Below are 25,267 nucleotides of genomic sequence, written 5' to 3' on the forward strand. Positions count from 1 at the left end.
CCTGTAATCCCAACTACTCAGGAGGCTGAGGCAGAAGAATCACTTGACCTGGGAGGCGAAGGTTCCAGTGAGCCGGGATCGTACCATTGCACTCCAGCCTGGGTGACAGAGCAAGACTGTGTCTCAAAAAAAAAATACTATTGCCCAGGCTGGAGTGCAGTGGCATGATCTCAGCTCACTGCAACCCCTGCCTCCCGGTTTCAAATGATTCTCCTGTCTCAGCCTCTTGAGTAGCTGGGACTACAGGCCCATGCCCCCCCACCTGGCTAATTTTTGTATTTTAGTAGAGACAGGGTTTCACTGTGTTGGCCAGGCTGGTCTCAAACTCCTGACCTCAGGTGATCCGCTCACCTCGGCCTCCAAAAGTGCTGGGATTACAGGTGTGAGCCACCACGCCCAACCAATTTTTTTGTGTGGTTTTCTCTTTTTTTTTTTTTTTTTTTTTGAGACGGAGTCTTGCTCTGTCGCCCGGGCTGGAGTGCAGTGACCGGATCTCAGCTCACTGCAAGCTCCGCCTCCCGGGTTCACGCCATTCTCCTGCCTCAGCCTCCGGAGTAGCTGGGACTACAGGCACCCGCCACCTCGCCCGGCTAGTTTTTTGTATTTTTAGTAGAGACGGGGTTTCACCGGGTTAGCCAGGATGGTCTTGATCTCCTGACCTTGTGATCCGCCCGTCTCGGCCTCCCAAAGTGCTGGGATTACAGGCTTGAGCCACCGCGCCCGTCCTTTTGTGTGGTTTTGTTTTGTTTTGTTTTTTTGAGACGGAGGCTCGCTCTGTCGCCCGGGCTGGAGTGCAGTGGCCGGATCTCAGCTCACTGCAAGCTCCGCCTCCCGGGTTTACGCCATTCTCCTGCCTCAGCCTCCCGAGTAGCTGGGACTACAGGGGCCCGACACCTCGCCCGGCTAGTGTTTTGTATTTTTTAGTAGAGACCGGGTTTCACCATGTTAGCCAGGATGGTCTTGATCTCCTGACCTCGTGATCCGCCCGTCTCGGCATCCCAAAGTGCTAGGATTACAGGCTTGAGCCACCGCGCCCGTCCTTGTGTGGTTTTAAAAATAGGGTCTCCCTCCATCACCCAGGCTGGAGTACGGTGACATGATCATAGCTTATTGTAGCCTCTGACTCCTAGGCTCAAAAGATATTTCCATTTCAGCCTTCCAAGTAGCTGGGAATACAGGCACATGCCACCACTCCCAGCTTTGAAGTTTGTTGTTGTTGTTGTCGTTTTAATAAAACTTTTTTTAATGTAATGGGTTTTTTAGTTTAGTTTTGTTTTGAGACAGGGTCTTGCTCCATTGCCCAAGCTGGAGTGCAGTGGTGCGATCTTGGCTCACCACAACCTTGCCTTCCCAGACTCAAGCAATCCTCTGACCTCAGCAGCACCTGCCCTCCCCACCGGGAAGCTGGGACTACAGGTGCTCACCACCATGCCCAGATAATTTTTGTATTTTTTGTAGAGATGGAGTTTCACCATGTTCCCCAGGCTAGTCTCAAACTCCTGGCCTCAAGCAGTCAGCCCACCTTGACCTCCCAAAGTGCTGGGATGACAGGTGTGAGCCACTGCACCTGGCCCAATGTGTTTTTTAATGGAAAAAAAAAAAAAGAATCACACAGAAGACCTTCATGCCCTGGCCAAGCCAGGGGGCTACCCCAAGTAAATGGCGATTTGCTGTGGGAATGGGAGCTGGATCTCGGTCCTGACCAAGATCCCTGTGGATGAGTCCGGGCTCTGCCACTTACTGAAAATGTACGTTGTAACAGATTACTTAACTTTATTCTGCCTCTGTTTCTCATTTGTAAAATACAGTCATTGTGAGTTTTGAATAAGTCATCATTTCCTTCCCTTCTTCTTCTTATACTACCAGAGTGTTAGTCTTTGCAAACTCAAATATTTAAAGAGACTGCTATTTTTATTTGCTTTTATCACAGTGTCCTAACTTGGGTAAATCAACATGATGCAATAAGATCAAGACCTCTTTGGTCATTTACTGGGCTGAAATCTTGTAATAAATGCTCACAAGATATCAAATGGCAAAAACTATATCATTCAAAAGATCTGAGTATTATAAATCCAGAATAATGTCTGGTACAGAATAAGAGAATTAGGGGGTACTTTAGCCACCCCCAAATCTCTGATACATATCTTTATATTAAACATCATTGATGGGCAGCCCCAAGCTGATTTGATGCCAGTCACCTAGGTATTCAGCAAGTTGTGCAACCTCTGCAAACTCCTCCTGCAAGATCCAGGTCAAGAGGAGCCACTCAAACCCTAGCCTGAGCACGAATCCTAGAGGTTGGACCATGAGGAAGAAACAAACCAGCACTTAGGCATCCTTTTACACAGGTTTTCAAAAAGACCTACTTACACACCTACATGCTGGGGAGGTTCTGCTTTTCTATTTTTTTTTTTTTTTTTTTTTTTTTTTTGGAGCGAAGTTTTGCTCTTGTTGCCCAGGCTGGAGTGCAGTGGTGCAATCTCAGCTCACTGCAACCTCCACCTCCCGGGTTCAAGCGATTCTCCTGCCTCAGCCTCCCGAGTAGCTGGGATTACAGGCATGCGCCACCACGCTGGCTAATTTTGTATTTTTAGTAGAGACAGGGTTTCTCCATGTTAGTCAGGCTGGTCTTGAACTCCCGACCTCAGGTGATCTGCCCACCTCAGCCTCCCAAAGTGCTCAGATTACAAGTGTGAGCCACCACACCTGGCCTCGGGTTGTACTTTTCTAGCCTCTGTATTTACAGATAGGTCAAGGAGAAGAAAGTTGGGACTCTCTTAGGTCAGAATAAATTAATATGGTTATATATTTAAATGCTAATAATTAAATCATTTTAAAAAGGAGAGATTGATCAGGCATGGTGGCCCATGCCTGTACCCAGCACTTTGAGGCTCTGAGGCAGGACAGCTGCTGGACGCCAGGAGTTGGAGACCAACCTGGGCAATAGAGAAAGACCCCTGGCCTGGCGCGGTGGCTCAAGCCTGTAATCCCAGCACTTTGGGAGGCCGAGACGGGTGGATCACGAGGTCAGGAGATCGAGACCATCCTGGCTACACGGTGAAACCCCGTCTCTACTAAAAAATACAAAAAAACTAGCCAGGCAAGATGGTGGGCGCCTGTAGTCCCAGCTACTTGGGAGGCTGAGGCAGGAGAATGGCGTAAACCCGGGAGGCGGAGCTTGCAGTGAGCCGAGATCGCGCCACTGCACTCCAGTCTGGGCGACAGAGCCAGACTCCGTCTCAAAAAAAAAAAAAAAAAAAAAAAAGAGAAAGACCCCCATCTCTACAAAAAAGAAAAAATTGGCTTGGTGCGGTGGCTCATGCCTGTAATCTCATCACTTTGGGAGGCCAAGGTGGGCGGACTGCCTGAGGTCAGGAAGTCAAGGCCAGCCTGGCCAACATGGCTAAACCCTGTCTCTACTTAAAAATACAAAAAGTAGCCCGGCCTGGTGGTAGGTGCCTGTAATCCCAGCTACTCAGGAGGCTGAAGCAGGAGAATTGTTCGAACCTGGGAGGCGGAGATTGCAGCGAGCCGAGATCGCACCCTTGGCATCAACAGTGAAACTCTGTCTCAAAAAAAAAAAGAAAAGAAAAGAAAAAGAAAAAAATTAGCAAGACATGGTGACATGCACCTGTAGTCTCAGCTACTTGGGAGGCTGAGGTGGGGGATCACTTGAGCCCAGGGGTTCAAGGGTGCAGTGAGTTATGATTGTACCACTGTACTCTCGCCTGGGCAACAGAGTGAGACTCTGTCTCTTAAAAAAAAAAAAAAAGCCAGGCACAGTGGCTCATGCCTGTAATCGTAGCACTTTGGGAGACTGAGACAGGCAGATTACCTGAGGTCAGGAGTTCGAAACCTCTTCTCTACTAAAAATACAAAAAATAGCTGGGTGTGGTGGCTATAATCCCAGCTACTACGGAGGCTGAGACAGGATAATTGCTTGAACCTGGGAGGCGGAGGTTGCAGTGAGCCGAGATCGCACCAATGCACTCCAGTCTGGGTGACAGAGACGAGACTCCATCTCAAAAAAAAGAAAAAAAATAGATAAAATTAAGTTGGGTTTTTCTTTTTTGAGATGGAGTCTTGCTCTGTCGCCCAGGCTGGAATGTAGTGGTGTGATCTTGGCTCACTGCAACCTCTGCCTCCTGGGTTCAAGCAATTCTCTTGTGTCAGCATCCCCTAGTAGCTGGGATTACAGGCATGCGCCACCATGTCCAGCTATTTTTCGTACTTTTAGTAGAGACGGGGGTTTCAACATGTTGGCCAGGCTGGTCTTGAACTCATGACCTCAGGTGATCCGCCCACCTCGGCCTCCTAACATACTGGGATTACAGGCATAAGCCACCACGCCCAGCCAAAATTAAGTTTTAAAATGTATGTAATTAAGCCTAATATTAGTGGTGGAGGAATACACTCCTGAAAAAATTTTGTATACAAAAATATTGAAAGGAACAGTTGTGAGTTGGTAGCCAAATTTCTTAAGATCTTGCTTAGTTAGGCAAGGCTTAAAAAGTACAAATAAAAATTTAACAATGAAAATATTACATGAGAGGTCACATAGATGGCACACCCTGCCCTCTATGCCTAAATTCTCATATGAGTTGCATTTCCACCTTTCTGGCTCTTTGGGCAACGACCTGGTGGTTGGCAAGAACAAGCTCCTTATGAAAGGCAGCAAAAAGGGAGCCAAGAAGAAGGTATTTGATCCATCTTCTAAGAAAGATTGGTATGATGCAGAAGCACCTGCTATGTTCAATGTGAGAAATATTGGGAAATACTAGTCACCAGGACTCAAGGAACAAAAATTGTCTCTGTTGGCTCAAGGGTCATTTGTTTGAAGTGAGCCTTGCTGAATGATGAAGTTACATTTAGAAAACTCAAGTTTATTATTGAGGATGTTCAGAGCAAAAACACCCAGCTTGCATGGCATGGATCTTACCAGTGACAAAATGTGTTCCATGGTCAAAAAAGGGCAATGATTGCAGCTCGTGTTAATGACAAGACTACCAATGTCTTGCTTACCAAGACTACTACTATTTGATTTGTCTGTTCTGTATTGGTTTTACTAAAAAACACAACAGTTGGCCGGGTGCGGTGGCTCACACCTGTAATCCCAGCACTTTGTGAGGTTGAGGTGGGTGGATCACCTGAGGTCAGGAGTTCAAGATCAGCCTGGCTAACATGGTGAAACCCTGTCTTTACTAAAAAAAAAAAATTAGCCGAGTGTGGTGGCACACATCTGTTACCCCAGCTACTTGAGAGGCTGAGGCAGGGGAATTGCTTGAATCCAGGAGGCAGAGTTTGCAGTGAACCAAGGTCGTGCCACTGCACTCCAACCTGGGCAACAGAGCAAGACTCCATCTCAAAAAAAAAAAAACAAAAAAAACAGTCAGATACAGAAGACCTCTTATGCTCATACCAACTGCCAAAGAGATGACTAAAACCATGCCTGAGAGGTGCAGAAAATTGACTTGAAAAGGTAATCAATAAATTGATTCCAGATAGCATTGGAAAAGACAAAGAGAAGGCTTACCAGTCTGTTTATACTCTCCCAGATGTTCTGATTAGAAAAGTGAAAATGCAGCCGGGCGCAGTGGCTCACACCTGTAATCCCAGCACTTTGGGAGGCCGAGATGGGCAGATCACGAGGTCAGGATTTCAAGACCAGCCTGACCAACATGGTGAAACCCCGTCTCTACTAAAAATACAAAAATTGGCTGGGTGTGGTGGCGCGCCTGTAATCCCAGCTACTCAGGAGTCTGAGGCAAGAGAATCTCTTGAACCTGGGAGGCAGAGGTTGCAGTGAGCCGAGATTGCACCAGTGCACTCCAGCCTGGGTGACAGGGCAAGACTCCATCTCCAAAAAAAAAAGAAAGAAAGAAAAAATGAAAATGCAGAAGAAGCCTAAGTTTGAATTGGGAAAATTCATGGAGCTTCATGGTCAAGGTAGTAGTTCTGGAAAAGCTCCTGGGGACAAGACAGGTGCTAACGTTGAATGAGCTGATACATATGAACCACCAAGTCAAGTATCTGTTTAAAATTCAGACTTTTAATAGTGACAAAATGTCCTACTTGTAAACAAACAAACAAAAACCAGTTACTTGCCCAGGCGCGGTGGCTCATGCCTGTAATCCCAGCACTTTGGGAGGCCAAGGCAGGCAGATCACCTGAGGTCAGGAGTTCAAGACCAGCTTGGCCAAGATGGTGAAACCTCGCTCTACTAAAAATACAAAAAGTAGCCAGGTGTGGTGACAAGTGTCTGCAGTCCCAGCTACTCGGGAGACTGAGACAAGAGAATTGGTTGAACCTGGGAAGTGGAGGTTGCAGTGACCCGAGATCACGCCGCTGCACTCCAGCCTGGGCAACAGAGTGAGACTCTGTCTAAAACAAAACAAAACAAAACAAAACAAACAACAGTTACTTGATATTAGTAAAATGCAATGAAGATCCTTACTACTACTTATAGGTGAATGATCAAAGGTCATTCCTGAGATTTGAGTCTAACAAATGGGAGGGTTTTGGCCACCATAATGGAAACAGGGCTGTCCATAAAGAGAGTGGGTCCAGGGTGTAGGAAGCTGACTAGATCTAGAAAGGTGAGCTTGGGGGTTGGTGGGAGCACAGAAGGGGAAGGACAGAGCAGGTCAGTGCTACTGTGTGGTGGAGGTCAGAGGTCAGGTCGAGGGATCTGAGCTTCAGAGCTATCCCCAGGGGTGGGGTAAGGGGAAGTGAGTTTATACAGTGTTCAAGCAGGCTATTTGGGAAAGGATTCAACCACACAGATCCAACCAAACCTTGAGGGTCACCTATATTTGAGGAGAGAGAGCAAAGCTCCTTAAGGAAGCAAAGAAGTCTTGAGAGAGAGGAGGCAGGACAGCATAGAGTCCTGGAGACCAAAGAGGAGAAAATGTCATAAATGGGGTGGGAACACTGTGACCAGACAACCCGGTGAGGTCAGAGGGAAGGGAAATAGGAAAAGACTCCACAGAATGTGTGCCCAGGAGATCCCTGTGACCTCCGAGATAACAACTACCCCCAGCTCAGCCCATTCGTGCAAGGCTACAGAGCGAATGACAAGGAAGGGATGCACCCGATTCCAATCACTGCTTATGATGGCCAGTGATTAAAGACGGGAAGAAATCCCACAGTGGCTCAAGGGAACAGGAACAAGTTTTCGGAAGGGTCAGACTTTGACCCCCCTTGTGGCACTGGGCAATACACTTAAGAGGGTCACCTCACTAGAGGCCTTTCCCTTCCACATGGAGTTTCCTGGCGTTGCTGTAATCCAGCACTGCCTGGACAGCACCAACAGATATCAGAGTGAATTCCAAAGTTCACTCAGTGGCCAGCTTGTGAAAAGAGCAAATAAACCATGGGTGTTTTATCTCAAATGCCATTATCTCTGCAAAAATGACCTCTGGAATAGCACATAGAACATCCTCCATGCATTTTAGAAAGTGAGTGCATTGGATATAAAGACACTGCAATGGCCAGGCGCCGTGGCTGACACCTATAATCCCAGCACTTTGGGAGGCTGAGGTGGTTGGATCACCTGAGGTCAGGAGTTCAAGACCAACCTGGCCAACATGGTGAAACCCTCATCTCTACAAAATTACAAAAAATTAGCTGGGCATGATGGCAGGTGTCCTTAATATCAGCTACTCAGGAGGCTGAGACAGGAGAATTGCTCGAACCTGGGAGGCAGAGGTTGCAGTGAGCCAGGATCATGTCATTTCATTCCAGCCTGGGTGACATAGCAAGACTCCATCTCAAAACAAACAAACAAACAAAAAAAAACAAAACAAAAATCAAAAAAAATACTGCAAGAAGACGAACAACTCATCCATACATTTGAAAATATTAAAGCCCAGACAAATACAGTCTTCACAAAAAGTGAAGAGGAAAAAGGTCAAGCAGAGTGAAGATGAAACATGTATGGGAGAAAAGAAGTAATTTTCCTTTACTCATCTTAGGGTCTCCAGGTGATTTCCCGTAAACTAGTCCGGCAAAAGACAGATTAGCATGAGTAAAACAAACAGAAGTTCACTAACTTGTGCGTCTTGCATGCACACGTGGAAACACCCATACTAGTAATCCAAAGGGCCGGTTAGAACTTGGACTAATATAACATCTCAGACTAAACAGAAGAAAAGGAGTTTTGGGTTTCTGGGAGTGGGGAGGCAAGCAGTGGGGAGATGACCAGTGAAAGCATAGTAAACAATGCTTGTTTGGTAAGATTTGTTCTGCAGATTTGAGTCAGTGCCTTTCCAATTGACAAGATTTGTTAAGAGTCTTCCTCTTCCTTTTTTTTTTTTTTTTTTTTTTTTGAGAGGGAGTTTCGCTCTTGTTGCTCAGACTGGAGTGCAATGGCGCGATCTCAGCTCACCACAACCTCTGCCTCCCAGGTTCAAGCAATCCTCCTGCCTCAGCCTCCCGAGTACCTGAGATTACAGGCATGTGCCACCATGCCCAGCTAATTTTCTATTTTTACTAGAGATGAGGCTTCGCCATGTTGGTCAGGCTAGTCTCAAACTCCTGACCTCAGGTGATCCGCCCACCCCAGCCTCCCAAAGTGCTGGGATTACAGGCACGAGCCATGGTGCCTGGCCTCTTCCTCTTCCTTATAGGAAGAGGGAGGCAACTTTTACCATGATAATTTATAAATGTAAATTTCCTTTTCAAGAGGAAAACTTGTGCCCTGCTTTTAGAACTTTTCTTTCATCTGCTGGTTTTCAATGGCCTTTAGCTCAAAATAATCCACATGCTAAAGAGGCATATTTTGGGGTGGCATATTCTGGTACCTTTGCAGACACATGATGGAAGCACCTCTGTTAGGCTGTTACTAGCTGATGGTGGTGAGAGTAGGGCCTCTGGCAGAGGGGCCTGGAAAGCCTGTGAGATGGGGAGGGTCATAGGGCCAGCTTAGAATTCACAGGGTTGCATAAGGGTGTGGGTGGGGGTCCTTTAGGAGGTTGGAATCTGGGAGGTTCGGTTGTTAGTGACATCCACTGTGGGGTGGGGAGAACATCTTTCACAACCAGCAGCCCGAACTTGGTGTCAAGTGATCTTTTTTTCTGTCTTTTAAGCTGTTCTAGGCAGAGGTTCTAGCAAGCAGTAACTCCGAAGAAAGGTCCAGACACTTGAGAAACCGGTGGTGAGACCTTAGAGACACTGGACTGAAGAACACTCAGAGAGGCAGATCATTTGGGTGGGGGATCACTGAATGATAGAGTGTCCACTTTAGTAAACCGAGGTAAAAGGCAGACCCTCATTCCAGGCAAAATCCCGGTTACTGGAACCAGGAAACAAGGTCTCATTGCTACCCCCACCCTGTACTAAGCAGGAAAACAAGATGCCTAAGTATTTCCCCTGTTTGGAGACCAGATTAGTGGATTAATCTGAGTCTGGGGAGGGTCAGGGATGAAGTAAGAGGTATTTGGGACCTGAACCAGGTCAGTCATTTCCAAAGCTACATTTCCGCCTCAGCCCTGGGCACTGAGATCTCACTTGGAATCTGAGTGGGCTAATCCATCGTGGCATTCTAGCTCCTCAACATCCAGTCATAATTCTCAGGCTCCATGGTCTCTGAATCGGTGGGCATCAGAGGATTAGGATTCTCCAATTCTAGGCAGTGGTTTTTCCGGGGCAGAAGCAGGGTTGGAGAAGAGCTGGGCCTGGCCTAGGATCTCTCCCTCTCAGCGCAGAGGAGCAATACGAATCTCCCAAGTGGAGGTGGAGGCTGCAGTGAGACAAGATCATGCTGCTGCACTCCAGCCTGTGTGACAGAGCGAGACTCTGTCTCAAAAAAATAAAAATAAAAAAAGAAAGAGCTCCCAAGAAGAGGAACAGTCTCAGTCAGTTTCCAAAGGTCACTCGTTCATGCCGGGTGCGGTGGCTCATGCCTGTAATCCCAGCACTTTGGGAGGCCGAGGCGGGAAGATCACCTGAGATCAGGAGGTCGAGACCAGCCTGGCCAACATGGTGAAACCCCGTCTCCACTAAAAATACAAAAATTAGCTGGGCGTCGTGGCACGCACTTGTAGTCCCAGCTACTCGGTAGGCTGAGGCAGGAGAATCGCTTGAACCCGGGAGGTGGAGGGTGCAGTGAGCCTAGATCACACCATAGCACTCCAACCTGGGCAACAAGAGCAAAACTCTGCCTCAAAAAAATAATAATAATATTTGTAGGCCGGGCACAGTGGCTCAAGCCTGTAATTCCAGCACTTTGGGGAGGCCATAGCGAGCAGATGGGTTGAGCCCAGGAGTTTAAGACCAGTCTGGGCAACATGGCAAAACTCTGTCTCTATTTAAAAAAAAAAAAAAGAAAAAGCAGTTGTGACTAGACAGCCTTTTCGCAAAGGTGGTTGCCCAGCCTCCTGAGTAGCTGGGACTACAGGTGCCTGGCACCATGACGGCTATTTTATTTATTTATTTATTTATTTATTTATTTATTTTTGAGATGGAGTCTTGCTCTGTCACCAAGACTGGAGTGCAGTGGCACAATCTCGGCTCACTGCAACCTCCACCTCCTGGGTTCAAGCCATTCTCCTGGCTCAGCTGTCCCAGTAGCTGAGATTACAGGTGCGCGCCACCATGCCCAGTTAATTTTTGTATTTTTAGTAGACATGGCGTTTCACCATGTTGGCCAGGCTGGTCTCGAACTCCTGACCTCATGATCAGCCCGCCTCGGCCTCCCAAAGTGCTGGGATTACAGGCGTGAGCCACTGCACCCGGCCATGATGGCTATTATTATTATTATTATTATTATTGAAATGGAGTCTTGCTCTGTCGCCCAGGTTGGAGTGCTGTGGTGTGATCTCGGCTCACTGCAACCTCCACCTCCCAGGTTCAAGTGATTCTCCTACCTCAGCCTCCAGAGTAGCTGGGATTACAGGTGCCTGCCACCACACCCAGCTATTTTTTGTATTTTTAGTAGAGACAGGGTTTCACCATGTTGGCCTGGCTGGTCTAGAACTCCTGACCTTAAGTGATCCACCCGCCTCGGCCTCCCAAAGTGCTGGGATTACAGGAATGAGCCACCGCCCCCAGTCTTATTATTATATTATATAATAATTATGTAAATATTATTTTAATTATATCAAATGTTATGTTAATATATTTATAAATGTTATGTTTATATATAATATAAATATTCTATTTAACAATATGAAATATATATTATGTACTTTATTATTTTATTATAAAATAAAAAATAGCCGGCATGGTGGCAGGCACCTGTAGTCCCAGCTACTCAGCAGGCTGAGTCAAGAGGATTGCTTGAGCCCAAAAGTTGGAGGCTGCAATGAGCTATGATCACATGTCACTGCACTGCAGCCCAGGTGAGAGTGAGACCTGTCTGTACAACAACAAAAAATTTATAGTTCCCCTCTATATCAGAGGGGGGTTTGTGAACTGGAGTTTTGTTAATGTATTTACCTACTCTTTATTTTACCATATGTAAAAGTGCTTAGAACAGTGAATGCCTAGCTCATGTAAATACTATCAACTCTTATTATTATATACTATAACTCTACCTAGGAGAATTCTTTTAGGTAGAATTCTCTGGCAATTGCATTCCTAAACAGGATCCCTCAATTGCTGTTCCAACTGAGGCACTCAGAAGCATAGCTTGTTTTTGTGTTTTTGGTGGAAGTGGGGAGAGGGGAGGAACTTGTTTGGTCTGATACAGGAAATCCCTCCTGAACGTTGCCATCTAATGGTCACATTAAAAAATTAGATGCACGCTAACTAATCCAGTGTTTTCCCTCTGCAAAGAGCATTTTTTTAAATACTTGAATAATATTGAATATATTTTACTACCAATTTAATTTTTCTTTCCTCGGCAAAATCTGTCACTGAACCAAGTTCTCATGGAACTTAAGATTTTGTTTGATTCTGGCCGGGCGCGGTGGCTCACGCCTGTAATCCCAGCACTTTGGGAGGCCGAGACGGGCGGATCACAAGGTCAGGAGATCGAGACCATGGTGAAACCCCGTCTCTACTAAAAATACAAAAAATTAGCCGGGCGCGGTGGCGGGCGCCTGTAGTCCCAGCTACTCTGGAGGCTGAGGCAGGAGAATGGCGTGAACCCGAGAGGCGGAGCTTGCAGTGAGCCGAGATCGCGCCACTGCACTCCAGCCTGGGCGACAGAGCGAGACTCCGTCTCAAAAAAAAAAAAAAAAAGATTTTGTTTGATTCTTTCCAGGACCAGAAATTCCAAAATTACAGGGAAAAAGAATGGAAAAAAAAATAACATTGCATGACAATGGACACTAAGTTCATAAAGAACTTCTTTTTAAAATGAGATATTATGGAAGAAAATACCAGGAAAAGAATAATCCTATGAGAATTGTTTTTCAGGACAGTAAATTTGAGCCTTGGGTCTTCAAGAAGATACTACAGTTTATATAGAAAAGTATAAATATACAAGACTCTGGGGGGAAAAAAGTCAGAATACATAATATTTAACATTCTGTATGACTGAAAATCTTTTGAGGGGAGCGGGAAAAGGACAGCCAACTGAATCTTTAAGAATACAGAAACTATTTTTTTTTTTTTTTTTTTTTTTTTTGGGACGGAGTCTCGCTCTGTCACCCAGGCTGGAGTGCAGTGGCCAGATCTCAGCTCACTGCAAGCTCCGCCTCCTGGGTTCACGCCACTCTTCTGCCTCAGCCTCCCGAGTAGCTGGGACTACAGGCGCTGCCACCTCGCCCGGCTAGTTTTTTGTATTTTTAGTAGAGACGGGGTTTCACCGTGTTAGCCAGGGTGGTCTACGATCTCCTGACCTCGTGATCCGCCCGTCTCGGCTTCCCAAAGTGCTGGGATTACAGGCTTGAGCCACCGCGCCCGGCCAAGAATACAGAAACTATTAAAAATTCCTGGGTCAGCCGGGCGCGGTGGCTCAAGCCTGTAATCCCAGCACTTTGGGAGGCTGAGACGGGCGGATCACGAGGTCAGAAGATCGAGACCATCCTGGCTAACACGGTGAAACCCCGTCTCTACTAAAAAAATACAAAAAACTAGCCGGGCGAGGTGGCGGGCGCCTGTAGTCCCAGCTACTCCGGAGGCTGAGCCAGGAGAATGGCATAAACTCGGGAGGCGGAGCTTGCAGTGAGCTGAGATCCGGCCACTGCACTCTAGCCCGGGCGACAGAGCAAGACTCCGTCTCAAAAAAAAAAAAAAAAAAAAAAAAAATTCCTGGGTCAAAGGGTGCTCAAAGTGGAACCACACTTTGTGGGGGAAAAAAACCACAAGAAACTTTAGATATTTTTTTTTAAAGGAAAGAAAAAAGTACTGAATAATTGTAGTCCCTTCCAAAAAGGAAATCTTAAGGGGAAAATATTTGAATAGCGTAAACAAATCTGGCTCAGAAAGAAAACTGAACAACATATCCAAGATCTGTCCATAAAAGTAATGCCAGGCCGGGCGCGGTGGCTCAAGCCTGTAATCCCAGCACTTTGGGAGGCCGAGACGGGTGGATCACGAGGTCAGGAGATCAAGACCATCCTGGCTAACATGGTGAAACCCCGTCTCTACTAAAAATACAAAAAAAAACTAGCCGGGCGACCTGGCGGGCGCCTGTAGTCCCAGCTACTCGGGAGGCTGAGGCAGGAGAATGGCGTGAACCCGGGAGGCGGAGCTTGCAGTGAGCTGAGATCCGGCCACTGCACTCCAGCCCGGGGGGCAGAGCAAGACTCCGTCTCAAAAAAAAAAAAAAAAAAAAAAAAAAAAAAAAAAAAAAGTAATGCCAGTACATCTTTAATATTAAATAAATGGGCTATAAAAAACTTCAGTCTCAGAATTGGTTTTTAAAAGCTCATTTGTGCTCCTTTGTATGTGCATAGTAAAGTTTCATGGGTTTGTTGATTTTCCAGTATTTCTCACTGACCAATTCCAAAGAAAAACAGCCATTTAATAGAGGGAACTGGCCACTAGCTCTTGCTATATAAATGGTATACTGCTTCTTACTGGCTGTATCAAGGTTCATCTGGTTTGATTCACCTTTGCTTCGAAGTTTTTTTGTTTGTTTGAGACGGAGTTTCACTCTTGCTGCCCAGGATGGAGTGCAATAGTGCGATCTTGGCTGACTGCAACCTCCGCCTCCTGGGTTCAAGCGATCCTCCTGCCTCAGCCTCCCAAGTAGCTGGGATTACAGGCGTGCACCACTATGTCAAGCTAATTTTGTATTTTTAGTAGAGACAGGGTTTCTCCATGTTGGTCAAGCTGGTCTTGAACTCCCAACCTCAGGTGATCCACCTGCCTCGGCCTCCCAAAGTGCTGGGATTACAGGCGTGAGCCACCATGCCCAGCCCTGCTTCGAAGTTCTTTAAAAGCTAACCTCGGGCCGGGCGCGGTGGCTCAAGCCTGTAATCCCAGCACTTTGGGAGGCCGAGACGGGCGGATCACGAGGTCAGAAGATCGAGACCATCCTGGCTAACACGGTGAAACCCCGTCTCTACTAAAAATACAAAAACTAGCTGGGCGAGGTGGCGGGCGCCTGTAGTCCCAGCTACTCGGGAGGCTGAGGCAGGAGAATGGCGTAAACCCGGGGAGGCGGAGCTTGCAGTGAGCTGAGATCCGGCCACTGCACTCCAGTCCGGGCGACAGAGCGAGACTCCGCCTCAAAAAAAAAAAAAAAAAAAAAAAAAAAAAAAAGCTAACCTCGGCCGGGCGTGGTGGCTCAAGCCTGTAATCCCAGCACTTTGGGAGGCCGAGATGGGTGGATCACGAGGTCAGGAGATCGAGACCATCCTGGCTAACACGTTGAAACCCCGTCTCTACTAAAAAAAAAAATATATATATATATATAATATATTATTATATATATATTATATATATATATATATATAAAAGCTAACCTCACAGCCAGATACTTGGATAAGTGATCAACAGTGGCATTACCAGAAGTCTTTTTGTGTCTTGCCTGTGCACTGTCATCTTTTTCTGTAAGTGTGGGAAGAGGCCTAAATACTAATTCAATTTCACTAGCACCATCCATTACTGGATCAGTTTCCATTGCTGCATTGTTATTATCAAGCTCAAGCCCAGAATCATCAGTTGTTTTGGTCTGTCTATTACTAGGGCCTGCTTCCTGATTGCTATGTGTGGAGGCATTACTACAGTGTGAAGTGTCACCATTATCTTCCGCTCCACTACCATTTTCAATCTGTTGTTTCTTGCCTCGCTGCAGTCTGTTCATGGCCTGTATCTTCAGTCCTTCCTCGATGCTGTGACTGTGTGCTTGCTGATTATTGTGCTTGCTGATCCTGGCTAGTACTCTATCTTGATGAGTTTCATACTCATCATGACTTGGATAAATTTTGCTGATGAGGGCATCAAAGTTTGGGTCTGGCCTTAGTGATCTTTTGGAAACTAGTTTTTTCCGACAGGTAGGACATTCTCTGTTGCCACTTCTAAGGGCTATGATGATGCAGTCTGCACAGAAACGATGTAAACACTCCTTTGTAGTCATGGTGTTCTTCAACATATCCAAACAAATTGGGCACATTAATTCACTGTGTAGACTTCGAGGTGAAACCACAATTTCTGTTTTTCTTTTTCTTTTCTAATTCTTTTTTTTTTTTTTTTTTTTTTTTTTGAGACAGAGTCTCACTCTGTCGCCCAAGTGGGAGTGCAGTGGCAGGATCTCTGCTCACTGCAAGCTCCGCCCCGTGGGTTCACGCCATTCTCCTGCCTCAGCCTTCGGAGTAGCTGAGACTACAGGCGCCCGCCACTATGCCCAGCTTATTTTTCGTATATTTAGTAGAGACGGAGTTTCACCGTGTTAGCCAGGATGGTCTCGATCTCCTGACCTCGTGATCCGCTCGCCTCGGCCCCCGAAAGTGCTGGGATTACTAAAGGCGTGAGCCACCGCGCCCAGCTGAAACCACAATTTCTAAGCCATGTGTTATTGCCTCCTGTAAGAGAGCCACTGAGGTATTCATTGTAACTCATATAAACTGAGTTCCCGTGTTTTGCTTAATGGTTGAGTTCCGTTTGTCTGCACAGCCTGAGACATTGACGCTCCTGCCTCAGGCTGGGGCTCCGCTGGCGGAAGCCAGAGCCAGACTCATCAGGCCCCACGGCCGCCGGCGCTGCCGCACAACATGGCGAGCCGCAAACAGCATTTTTTTTTTTTTTTTTTTTTTTGAGACGGAGTCTCGCTCTGTCGCCCGGCCTGGAGTGCAGTGGCCGGATCTCAGCTCACTGCAAGCTCCGCCTCCCGGGTTTACGCCATTCTCCTGCCTCAGCCTCCCGAGTAGCTGGGACTACAGGCGCCAGCCACCTCGCCCGGCTAGCTTTTTTTTTTTGTATTTTTTAGTAGAGACGGGGTTTCACCGTGTTAGCCAGGATGGTCTCGAACTCCTGACCTCGTGATTCGCCCGTCTCGGCCTCCCAAAGTGCTGGGATTACAGGCTTGAGCCACCGCGCCCGGCCTGCAAACAGCATTTTTAACACAAGCCTCCAGGGTTCTAGGACACCCTCCTCTTTCCCCACGGATACCAAAATCTGTGCATGTTCAAGTCCCTAATATACTCTGGTGCATATACTATGGTGTCAAATTTGTATGTCCCAAATACTCTAAATCTCTAGGTTATTTATAATACCTTAATACAATGTAAGTGCGATTTAAATGGTTGTTATACTGTTTTTTTATTTGTATGGTTTTTATTGTTGTATTATTGCTTTTTATTTTTTTCTGAACATTTTTGATCTGGAGTTGGTTGGATCTAGGATGTAAACTGCAAGTGTGGCAGGCCTACTGCACTGTTTTGTTACTAGAGGAGGTGAGGACACACCTGTGGACTTGAGCACCTTCCATTCACCAGTTGCTCCATGGGCATACTCTAATTCCGGTCTCCCCACAACCCTCTGAGTTAATATTTCTTTCCCTATTTTAAAGATGAGAAAATAAAGCCTAGACTGTTTAACTTTGCTTCTGCTTTGAAACTAACTGAGAGATGAATTAGGATTTATACCCATGTCTATCAGCTTCTACCTTTATGCTTTTTCTTCTGTACCCCAGCACCTGTTACATTTTGGAAATCCCAGAAACAGCCCACAAACTTGGGTTAATCTCCTTAGAGATTTTGACAATGTCCTTTGAGAACCCACTGCACCACAGAAACACAAAACCCTTTGCATATTAATGTCATTGAATACATTGTACCATTGAGACCTGAACCAATACTTTTAGATATGTAAGTTAGAAACAGTAGCTGCTAGGTGTAGTCGGTGCAAAAGTAATTGTGGTTTTCAGCAATGAAAGTAGTGGCAGGCAGGTGCGGTGGCTCACGCCTGTAATCTCAGCACTTTGGGAGGCCAACATGGGCGGATCATCTAAGGTCAGGAGCTCGAGACCAGCCTGACCAACATGGAGAAACCCCCTCTCTACTAAAAATACAAAATTAGCCGGGCGTGGTGGTGGGTGCCTATAATCCCAGCTACTCGGGAGGCGGAGGCAGGAGAATCACTTAAACCTGGGATGCAGAGGTTGCAGCGAGTGGAGATTGCACCACTGCACTCCAGCCTGGCTACAGAGCGAGTCTGCGTCTCAAAAAAAAAAAAAAAAAAAAAAGTATCCAGGCGTAGTGGCAGTCACCTATTATCCCAGCTACTTGGGAGGCTGAGGCAGGAGAATCTCTCAAACTCAGGAGACGGAGGTTATAATGAGCTGAGATTGCACCATTGCACTTCAGCCTGGGTGACGAGAGCAAAACTCCGTCTCAAGACAAAAACAAAAAAAAACAAACAAATCTAATTTTAAAATAAGCTTACTCTCAATGGTAATTTTTTTTTAAGGGGTAAAGAAAACTTAAAAAAAATAACAAAAATCTCGAAGCTCCGATCAATCTAAAGTCCAATAACCTCTCTCTCTTTTTTTTGAAACAGGGCCTTGCTTTGTTGCCCAGGCTGGAGTACAGCGATACAATCCTGGCTCACCACAACCTCTGCCTCCAGGGCTCAAGCGATCCTCCTACCTCAGCCTCTGGAGTAGCTGGGACTACAGGCACACACCTTCATACTCGGCTAATTTTTTCTTTTTTTTTTTTTGAGATGGAGTCCCACTCTGTCGCCCAGGCTGGAGTGCAGTGGTGCTATCTCGGCTCACCTCCACCTCCCGAGTTCAAGCAATTCTTCTGCCTCAACCTCCAGAGTAGCTGGGATTACAGGCATGCACCATTATGCCCGGCTAATATTTGTATTTTTAGTAGAGATGGGGTTTCACCATGTTGGCCAGGTTGGTCTTGAACTCCTGAGCTCAAGTGATTAGCCCACCTTGGCCTCCCAAAGTGGTAGGATTACAGGCGTGAGCCACCACTCTGGGCCATATGTTATCATCTTTTATTTAACCAGACTCAATACGGACATGTAGTTTATTTCAGATTTTTACAAATACAAGATAATGCAGGAATAAACAGCTGCATATATAAACCTAACACATATTTCTGTGTTCACATTCAGAGAAAAACAGCAGTGAAACAAAAAGTGGCTTTAATCAAAACGGTCTTGAAGAAAACCAAGCATACAAGAAAAGACTTAAGAGAAAAATAGTGAATAATCAAGCAGACTAAGCAGGAGCGGGATTAGGTGGCGGGAGGTGGAGGTTGCAGTGAGCCAGTATCACGCCACTGCACTCCAGCCTGAGTGACAGAGCGAGACTCTGTCTTAAAAAGAAAAGTAAACTAAGCAGTAAAGCTGCCCAATAATTAATCCTCTTGCCCTAAATGTCCCAATCAAAGTTACACTGACAGAAATTGTTTTCTCAGAGACTGGACTCTGGCTCTTCCTGTGTCCCATCATGGCAAAGGTAGAAGCAATCAGGATGCAGTACAAGAATGGCAAGCTCTCTTAGTCTGCTTTGTGTTGTTATAACAGAATGCCACCAACTGGTAATTTATTTTAAAAAGAAATTTATTTCTCACAGTTCCGGAGGCTGGGAAGTTTAGTATCAAGGTGCCAGTGAGGGCCTTGTTGGATGGGCAAGAGATAGGGAGAGGAAGTGGTGTCAACTCTTTTTTTTTTTTTGAGACAGAATATCTCTCTGTCGCCTAGGCTGGAGTGCAGTGGCACAATCTCGGCTCATTGCAATCTCTTCTTCCCAAGTTCAAGCAATTCTCCTGTCTCAGCCTCCCTAGTAGCTGGGACTACAGGCACACGCCACCATGCTGGCCAACTTTTGTATTTTTAGTAGAGACGGGAGTTTCACCATATTGGTCAGCTGATCCACCTGAGACCAGCCTGACCATCCTCCTGACCTCAGGTGATCCACCCGCCTCGGCCTCCCAAAGTACTGAGATTATAGGCGTGAGCCACCGCACCTGGCCCCAATTCATTTTTTTATATCAGAAACCCACCCCCTTAATAACTAACCCACTCCAGAGATAATGGCATTAATCCAATTCACGAGTACAGCCCTTATGACATAATCACTTCTTACAGGCCCCACTTCTCAACACTGCCAGGCAAACGAAATGATCAGAAATCCAAGTGATGTTTCCAGACAGGCTCACAAATCTTAGGCAGAGTTAAGATTGAGGTGAAGCAGAGAGGATAAACCAGACACAGTACCCTGTAAAGTCAGGGCTATGGAGTGGGGTGGATCAGCGTTGGAATCTCAGACCTCCAATTACAGGAATTATTAACTTGGGCCAGATATTTAAACTCCTTGACCTTCATTTTTCCACATTTCCTCATCTTAAAATGCAGAATGGTAATGAATCTTCCTCAAAGTTGTTAGAAGGATTAAACGTGATATGGGATAGCTTCCATGCAGAGTAAAGCGGATGGTATGGAGTGTGGTGTTCAATAACTGATAGCTATTAACCAGGAAACACAGTTATATCTAATTAGGGTAGAAGAGGCACTGTGGTTTGGCCTCAGAGGCTGAAACTAGATAGACCTCAATCCCAAGGTTCACAAAAGGGATGCAGGTGACAGTGGTGAGGGTCAGACCATGGGAGGCTAGGTCTCAGAAACCAGGGTGACCCATGAGGCCCAGGAAGGGTGAGAGGACACAGGGGAGCACAGCCATGGGTTGAGTCCAAAAAGTAGGTCCTTAATGGAAACTCCTCTAATTCCTTTGATTCCCCCAAAAAGCCCCCGAGCTGTATAGCTTTTACTTAGCTCCTTTTATAGGCATTTCCCTCTTTCCTCCAACTATGTTTGCCTAGGTTATGTGTCATGTTGACCAAACTTTCAATGTTTACTTTCTGCTTCCTGAATAGTATAAAGCCTTATTCCAGAAAGAAAATATAAATCTTTCGTTTTCCTGTGAGGAGTGAGAGGAACCTAGATTCCTTCAGAAAAGTACGGCAGCTCTCTTGATCATCTCATCATATCAAATTTATCCCCACACTCCCAGGATCCTACCTTTTTATTTTATTTTACTTTATTTTGAAATAGGGTCTCACTGCATCATCCAGGCTGGAGTGCAGTGGCACAATCATGGCTCACTGCAGCCTCAACCTCCCATGCTCAAGTAATCCTCTCACCTCAGCCTCCTGGGTAGCTGGGACTACAGGCACACACCACCACACCTGGCTAATATTTTTATTTTTTTGTAGAGATGGGGGTCTCTCTATGTTGCCCAGGCTATTCTCAAACTCATGGACTCAGGTAACCTTCCCACCACAGCCTCCCCAAGTGTTAGGGTTATAGTCATGAGCCACCACGCCCGGCCTGATGCTACGTTTTAAATGCTTTGTGAATCTATACACTTCTTTAGACTTCACTATCAAATGCCTTCATCTTTTGCTAGACTCTCAGTCATCTCACTGGAGTCTGCATTTCCACTTGTGCCCATGCCCATCCTCCATTTGCTAAGTAATACTGCATTATAAAAACCAAAATTTGGCCGGGCACTGTGGTTCATGCCTGTAATCCTAGCACTTTGGGAGGCTGAGGTGGGTGGATCACTTGAGGTCAGGAGTTCGAGACCAGCCTGATCAACATGGAGAAACCCCACTTCTACTAAAAATACAAAATTAGCTTGGCATGGTGGTGCATGACTGTAATCCCAGCTACTTGGGAGGCTGAAGCAGGAGAATCGCTTGAACCCGTGAGGAGGAGGTTGCAGTGACTCGAGACTGCACCATTGCACTCCGGACCGGGCAACAGGAGCGAAACTCCATCTCAAAAAAACAACACCAAAAAAACATAATTTGAGCACATCTCCCCCTGCCTTAAAAAAATTTCTAATAATTCTCTTCCCACCATCTTGGTTCCTGTGGAGGTCTGCTGGGAACAGGACTTCTAAAAGGAACTATGTCTGGAAAGCTGTGGTCCAAGGTCATTTTTGCCAGCTATAAGCGGCATCTCCAGAACCTAAGGGAGCAGACAACTCTTCTTAAAATTGAAGATGTTTATGCCCGTGATGAAACAGAATTCTATTTGGGCAAGAGATGAACTTATGTACACAAAGCAAAGAACAATACATTGACTCCTGGCAGCAAACCAAACAAAACCAGAGTAATCTGGGAGAAGGCAACTTGGGCCCATGGAAACAGTGACCTGATTCGTGGCAAATTCCGAAGCAATCTTCCTGCTAAGGCTATTGGACACAGAATCCGAGTGATGCTGGATCCCTCAAGGATTTAAACTAATGAAAAGTCAATAAATAAACGTAGATTTGTGTTCTTGTTTTTTGTTGTTGTTGTTGTTGTTGTTTTGTTTTGTTTTTTGAGAGGGTGTCTAGCTCTGTCGCCCAGGCTAGAGTGCAGTGGCACGATCTTGGCTCACTGCAACCTCCGCCTCCCGGGTTCAAGCAATTCTTCTGCCTCAACCTCCTGAGTAGCTGGAATTACAGGCACACGCCACCATGCCCGGCGAATTTTTTTGTATTTTCAGAGAGACGGGGTTTCACCATGCTGGTCAGGCTGGTTTCAAACTCCTGACCTCGTGATCCACCTGCCTTGGCCTACCAACGTGTTGGGATTATAGGCATGAGCCACCACACCTGGCCTGTGCTCTTGTATTTTTCAGTGGATTAAAAAAACTTACTACTTTAAAAAAAATTCTAATAATTATATTAACAGGATGGTGTCACAATTCCTTTTTTTTTTTTTAATTTTTTTTCCTGAGAGGGAGTCCTGCTCTGTCACCCAGGCTGGAGTGCAGTGGTGCAATCTCAGCTCACTACCACCTCTGCCTGCCGGGTTCAAGCAACTCTCCTGTCTCAGCCTCCTGAGTAGCTGGGACTACAGGTGTGAGCCACCACGTCCCACTAATTTTTTTGTATTTTTAGTAGAGACAGGGTTTCACCATATTGGTCAGGCTAGTCTCGAACTCCTGACCTCATGTGAACCGCCCACCTGGGCCTCCCAAAGTGCTGGGATTACAGGCATCAGCCACCATGCCCAGCCAATGTCACAGTTCTTTAACATTGCCCACAAAGTCCTATATGATGTGGCCAGATTCATCTTGGCAACTCTCCTCTGTGCTCAGAATGCTGCAACTAACCTTTTTTCAATTTCTGTAAGTTTTTGAGCTCTGTTCAATCTCAGGACCTTTGCACATTACATTCCCTCTGCCCACAAGGCTCACTTCACAACTTTTCACCTAGCCAGTTCCTCCTTCAGTTCTCTCATTTATTTGTAACTTATTCATTGAAACCTACCCAAATCTCCCAAATTAGGTTATGTCTTTCTGTTTTATACTTTTATAACACTGTGTACTTTGTCACGGCTGCACTTATGACAATTCTAATTAACCGTTGCTTGGCCATGTGTGGTGGCTCATGCCTATCACTATGGGAGGCCCGGGTGGGTCACTTGATCCCAGGAGGTCGAGGGTGCAGTAAGCCATGATTGGCACCACTGCACTCCAGACTGAGCGACAGAACCAGACCCTCTCTTAAAAAGAAAAAAATTGGTTGCTTCACTATTCTCAAAAATCTAGCTCTTTAATTGACCATATGCTTCGTAAGTCCAAGAACTTATATTCAAAGGTATAAATCAAGCGCACAGCAGAGTTTAAGGCACATAGTGGGGATGCGGTAAATAACGAATGTCCATAATCACCCATATTGCATCGTCAATCATATCTATGTGTATATGCACATGTGAACACTAAAACATACAAAACTGGAACACAAAAAAATTAGCTGATTTCCTGCATTCTCCCTGGAAGTTGGGGGTTGTTCTTTGCCTACTTAGCTAGTGGGAGAGGGACCCAATAGCTAAGAGACTAATTACAGTAAATCTTCTCCATGTCTGACCCTGAAAAAAATGGCCTATCCATATAAAAAGAACGTGTCAACTAAAAAGGATAAGGAAAATCAGTCTGACTTTGGCTATCTCCCTATCAAAATTCAATGACCAACATGGTGAAACCCCAACTCTATTAAAAATACAAAAATCAGCTGGGTGTGGTGGCACATGCCTGTAATTCCAGCTACTTAGGAGGCTGAGGCAGGAAAATTGCTTGAATCAGGGAGGCGGAGGTTGCAGTGAGCTGAGATCGTGCCACTGCACCCCAGCCTGGGTCACAGAGCGAGACTCCATCTCAAAAAACAAAACAAAAACCAAAAAAAGATATAGGAACTTAGCCTTCAGTAATGTATCTTCAGATATAAAATAAACAGACTGAAGAAAATGAATGAAATGTCAAACATCTATTTCCAGTTATGATAAGCTGGTTTATTCAACCAATGTGCCCAATGATAATGACTAAAGGTGCTGAACAGGCTGTACATGGTGGCTTGCACCTGCAATCCAAGCAGTTTGCGAGGCTGAGGCGGGCGGGTCACCTGAGGTCAGGAATTCAGCACCAGCCTGGTCAACACGGTGAAACCTCGTGTCAACTAACAGTACAAAAATTAGCCAGGCGTGGTGGCGGGCACCTATAATCCCAGCTACTCAGGACGCTGAGGCAGCATAATCGCTTGAACCCAGGAGGCAGAGGTTGCAGTGAGAGGAGATTTCGCCACTGCACTCCAGACTGTGAGAGAGTGAGACTCCATCTCAAAACAAAACAAAAAAGTAAAATAAAATAAAATAAACATACTGAATAAAATATAAGGCACATTTCCCAAAACATCAAGTTGTTGATAGTAAGAAATTATTAGGATAAAAGCTAAGAGAAGGTGAGAACCCAGAGAAGCAAATGGAACAGAAGAGCACAAAAGCTACTCTTACCCTGAGGATATCTGGCAGTCAGGCAACATCTAGTTGTTTTTGGTAGCCTCACAGGGCATGGAAACAGCATCCATGGAAACAGCATCCAACGTCTAGGGCTTTCCATGGTAAAAATGCTACTAGGTGACTCTTTCTATATTAAGTTGGGACTCCATAGGCTATGCCCTAAGAGTGAAGGTGGACCAGCATCTCAGAACATTGGGAAAGGTTGCTTTTGCATTGACTATAATGGGAGTGGGGAGGAGGCAAAGCAAAATTTTTAAAATTCCATCTTTGGCCGGGTGTGGTGGCTCACGCCTGTAATCCCAGCACTTTAGGAGGCCGAGGCAGGCAGATCATGAGGTCAGGAGTTCAAGACAAGCCTGGCCAACTAATGAAACACCATCTCTAATAAAATTACAAAAATTAGCTTGGCATGGTGGTGCATGCCTGTAGTCCCAGCTATTCAGGAGGCTGAGGCAGCAGAATTGCTTGAACCTGGGAGGTTGCAGTGAGCCGAGATTGCGCCACTGCACTCCAGATTGGGCAAAAGAGTGAGACTTTGTCTCAACAAATAAATAAAGAAATCAAATCCCATCTTTGAGTAGATGTGGTCACTGGGCAGCTTTCGCCCATGTTTGTAACCTGCATTTGCTTTGACCCAATGAACTTCAACCCATGAAAGCTAGTCTCAGACTGAAAGGACTTCAAGGCACCTAGCAGAAGCAAACAAAGATCTTCTCCAAAAGAAGCCACAAGTACTTTTTCTCATAAATACTTTTTCAAGAACAAAAAGTAAACACACAAAGAAACAAGACACTATGGGTGTGCTGGCATGCACCTGTAGTCCCAGCCACTTGAGAAGCTAAAGAGGATCTCTTGAGTCCTGGGAGATTGAGTCCAGCTTGGGCAAAATGAAAAGACACCATGGATGATACACAACATAAACATCAGGCAGCAGAAAAAAAAAAACTTGAAAAAGGCCGGGCGTGGTGGCTCACGCCTGTAACCCCAACACTTTGGGAGGCTGAGGTGGGTGGATCACCTGATGTCAGGAGCTCACGACCAGCCTGGCCAACATGGTGAAACCTCATCTCTACTAAAAATACAAAAATTAACCACGTGTGGTGGCAGGCGCCTGTAATCCCAAC

The 25,267-nt window shown here is 45.9% G+C and overlaps 2 pseudogenes; one reads left to right on the forward strand and one right to left on the reverse strand.

The window, feature by feature from the left end:
- Positions 1-13,816: 13,816 nt before the first annotated feature.
- On the reverse strand, positions 13,817-16,018 carry LOC104657669 (annotated as a pseudogene).
- A 5,249-nt stretch (positions 16,019-21,267) lies between these two features.
- Positions 21,268-21,600, forward strand: LOC115893848 (annotated as a pseudogene).
- The last annotated feature ends 3,667 nt before the right edge of the window (positions 21,601-25,267 follow it).

The sequence above is a fragment of the Rhinopithecus roxellana genome, chromosome 16, assembly GCF_007565055.1.
Source record: "Rhinopithecus roxellana isolate Shanxi Qingling chromosome 16, ASM756505v1, whole genome shotgun sequence".
Taxonomy (NCBI): domain Eukaryota; kingdom Metazoa; phylum Chordata; class Mammalia; order Primates; family Cercopithecidae; genus Rhinopithecus; species Rhinopithecus roxellana.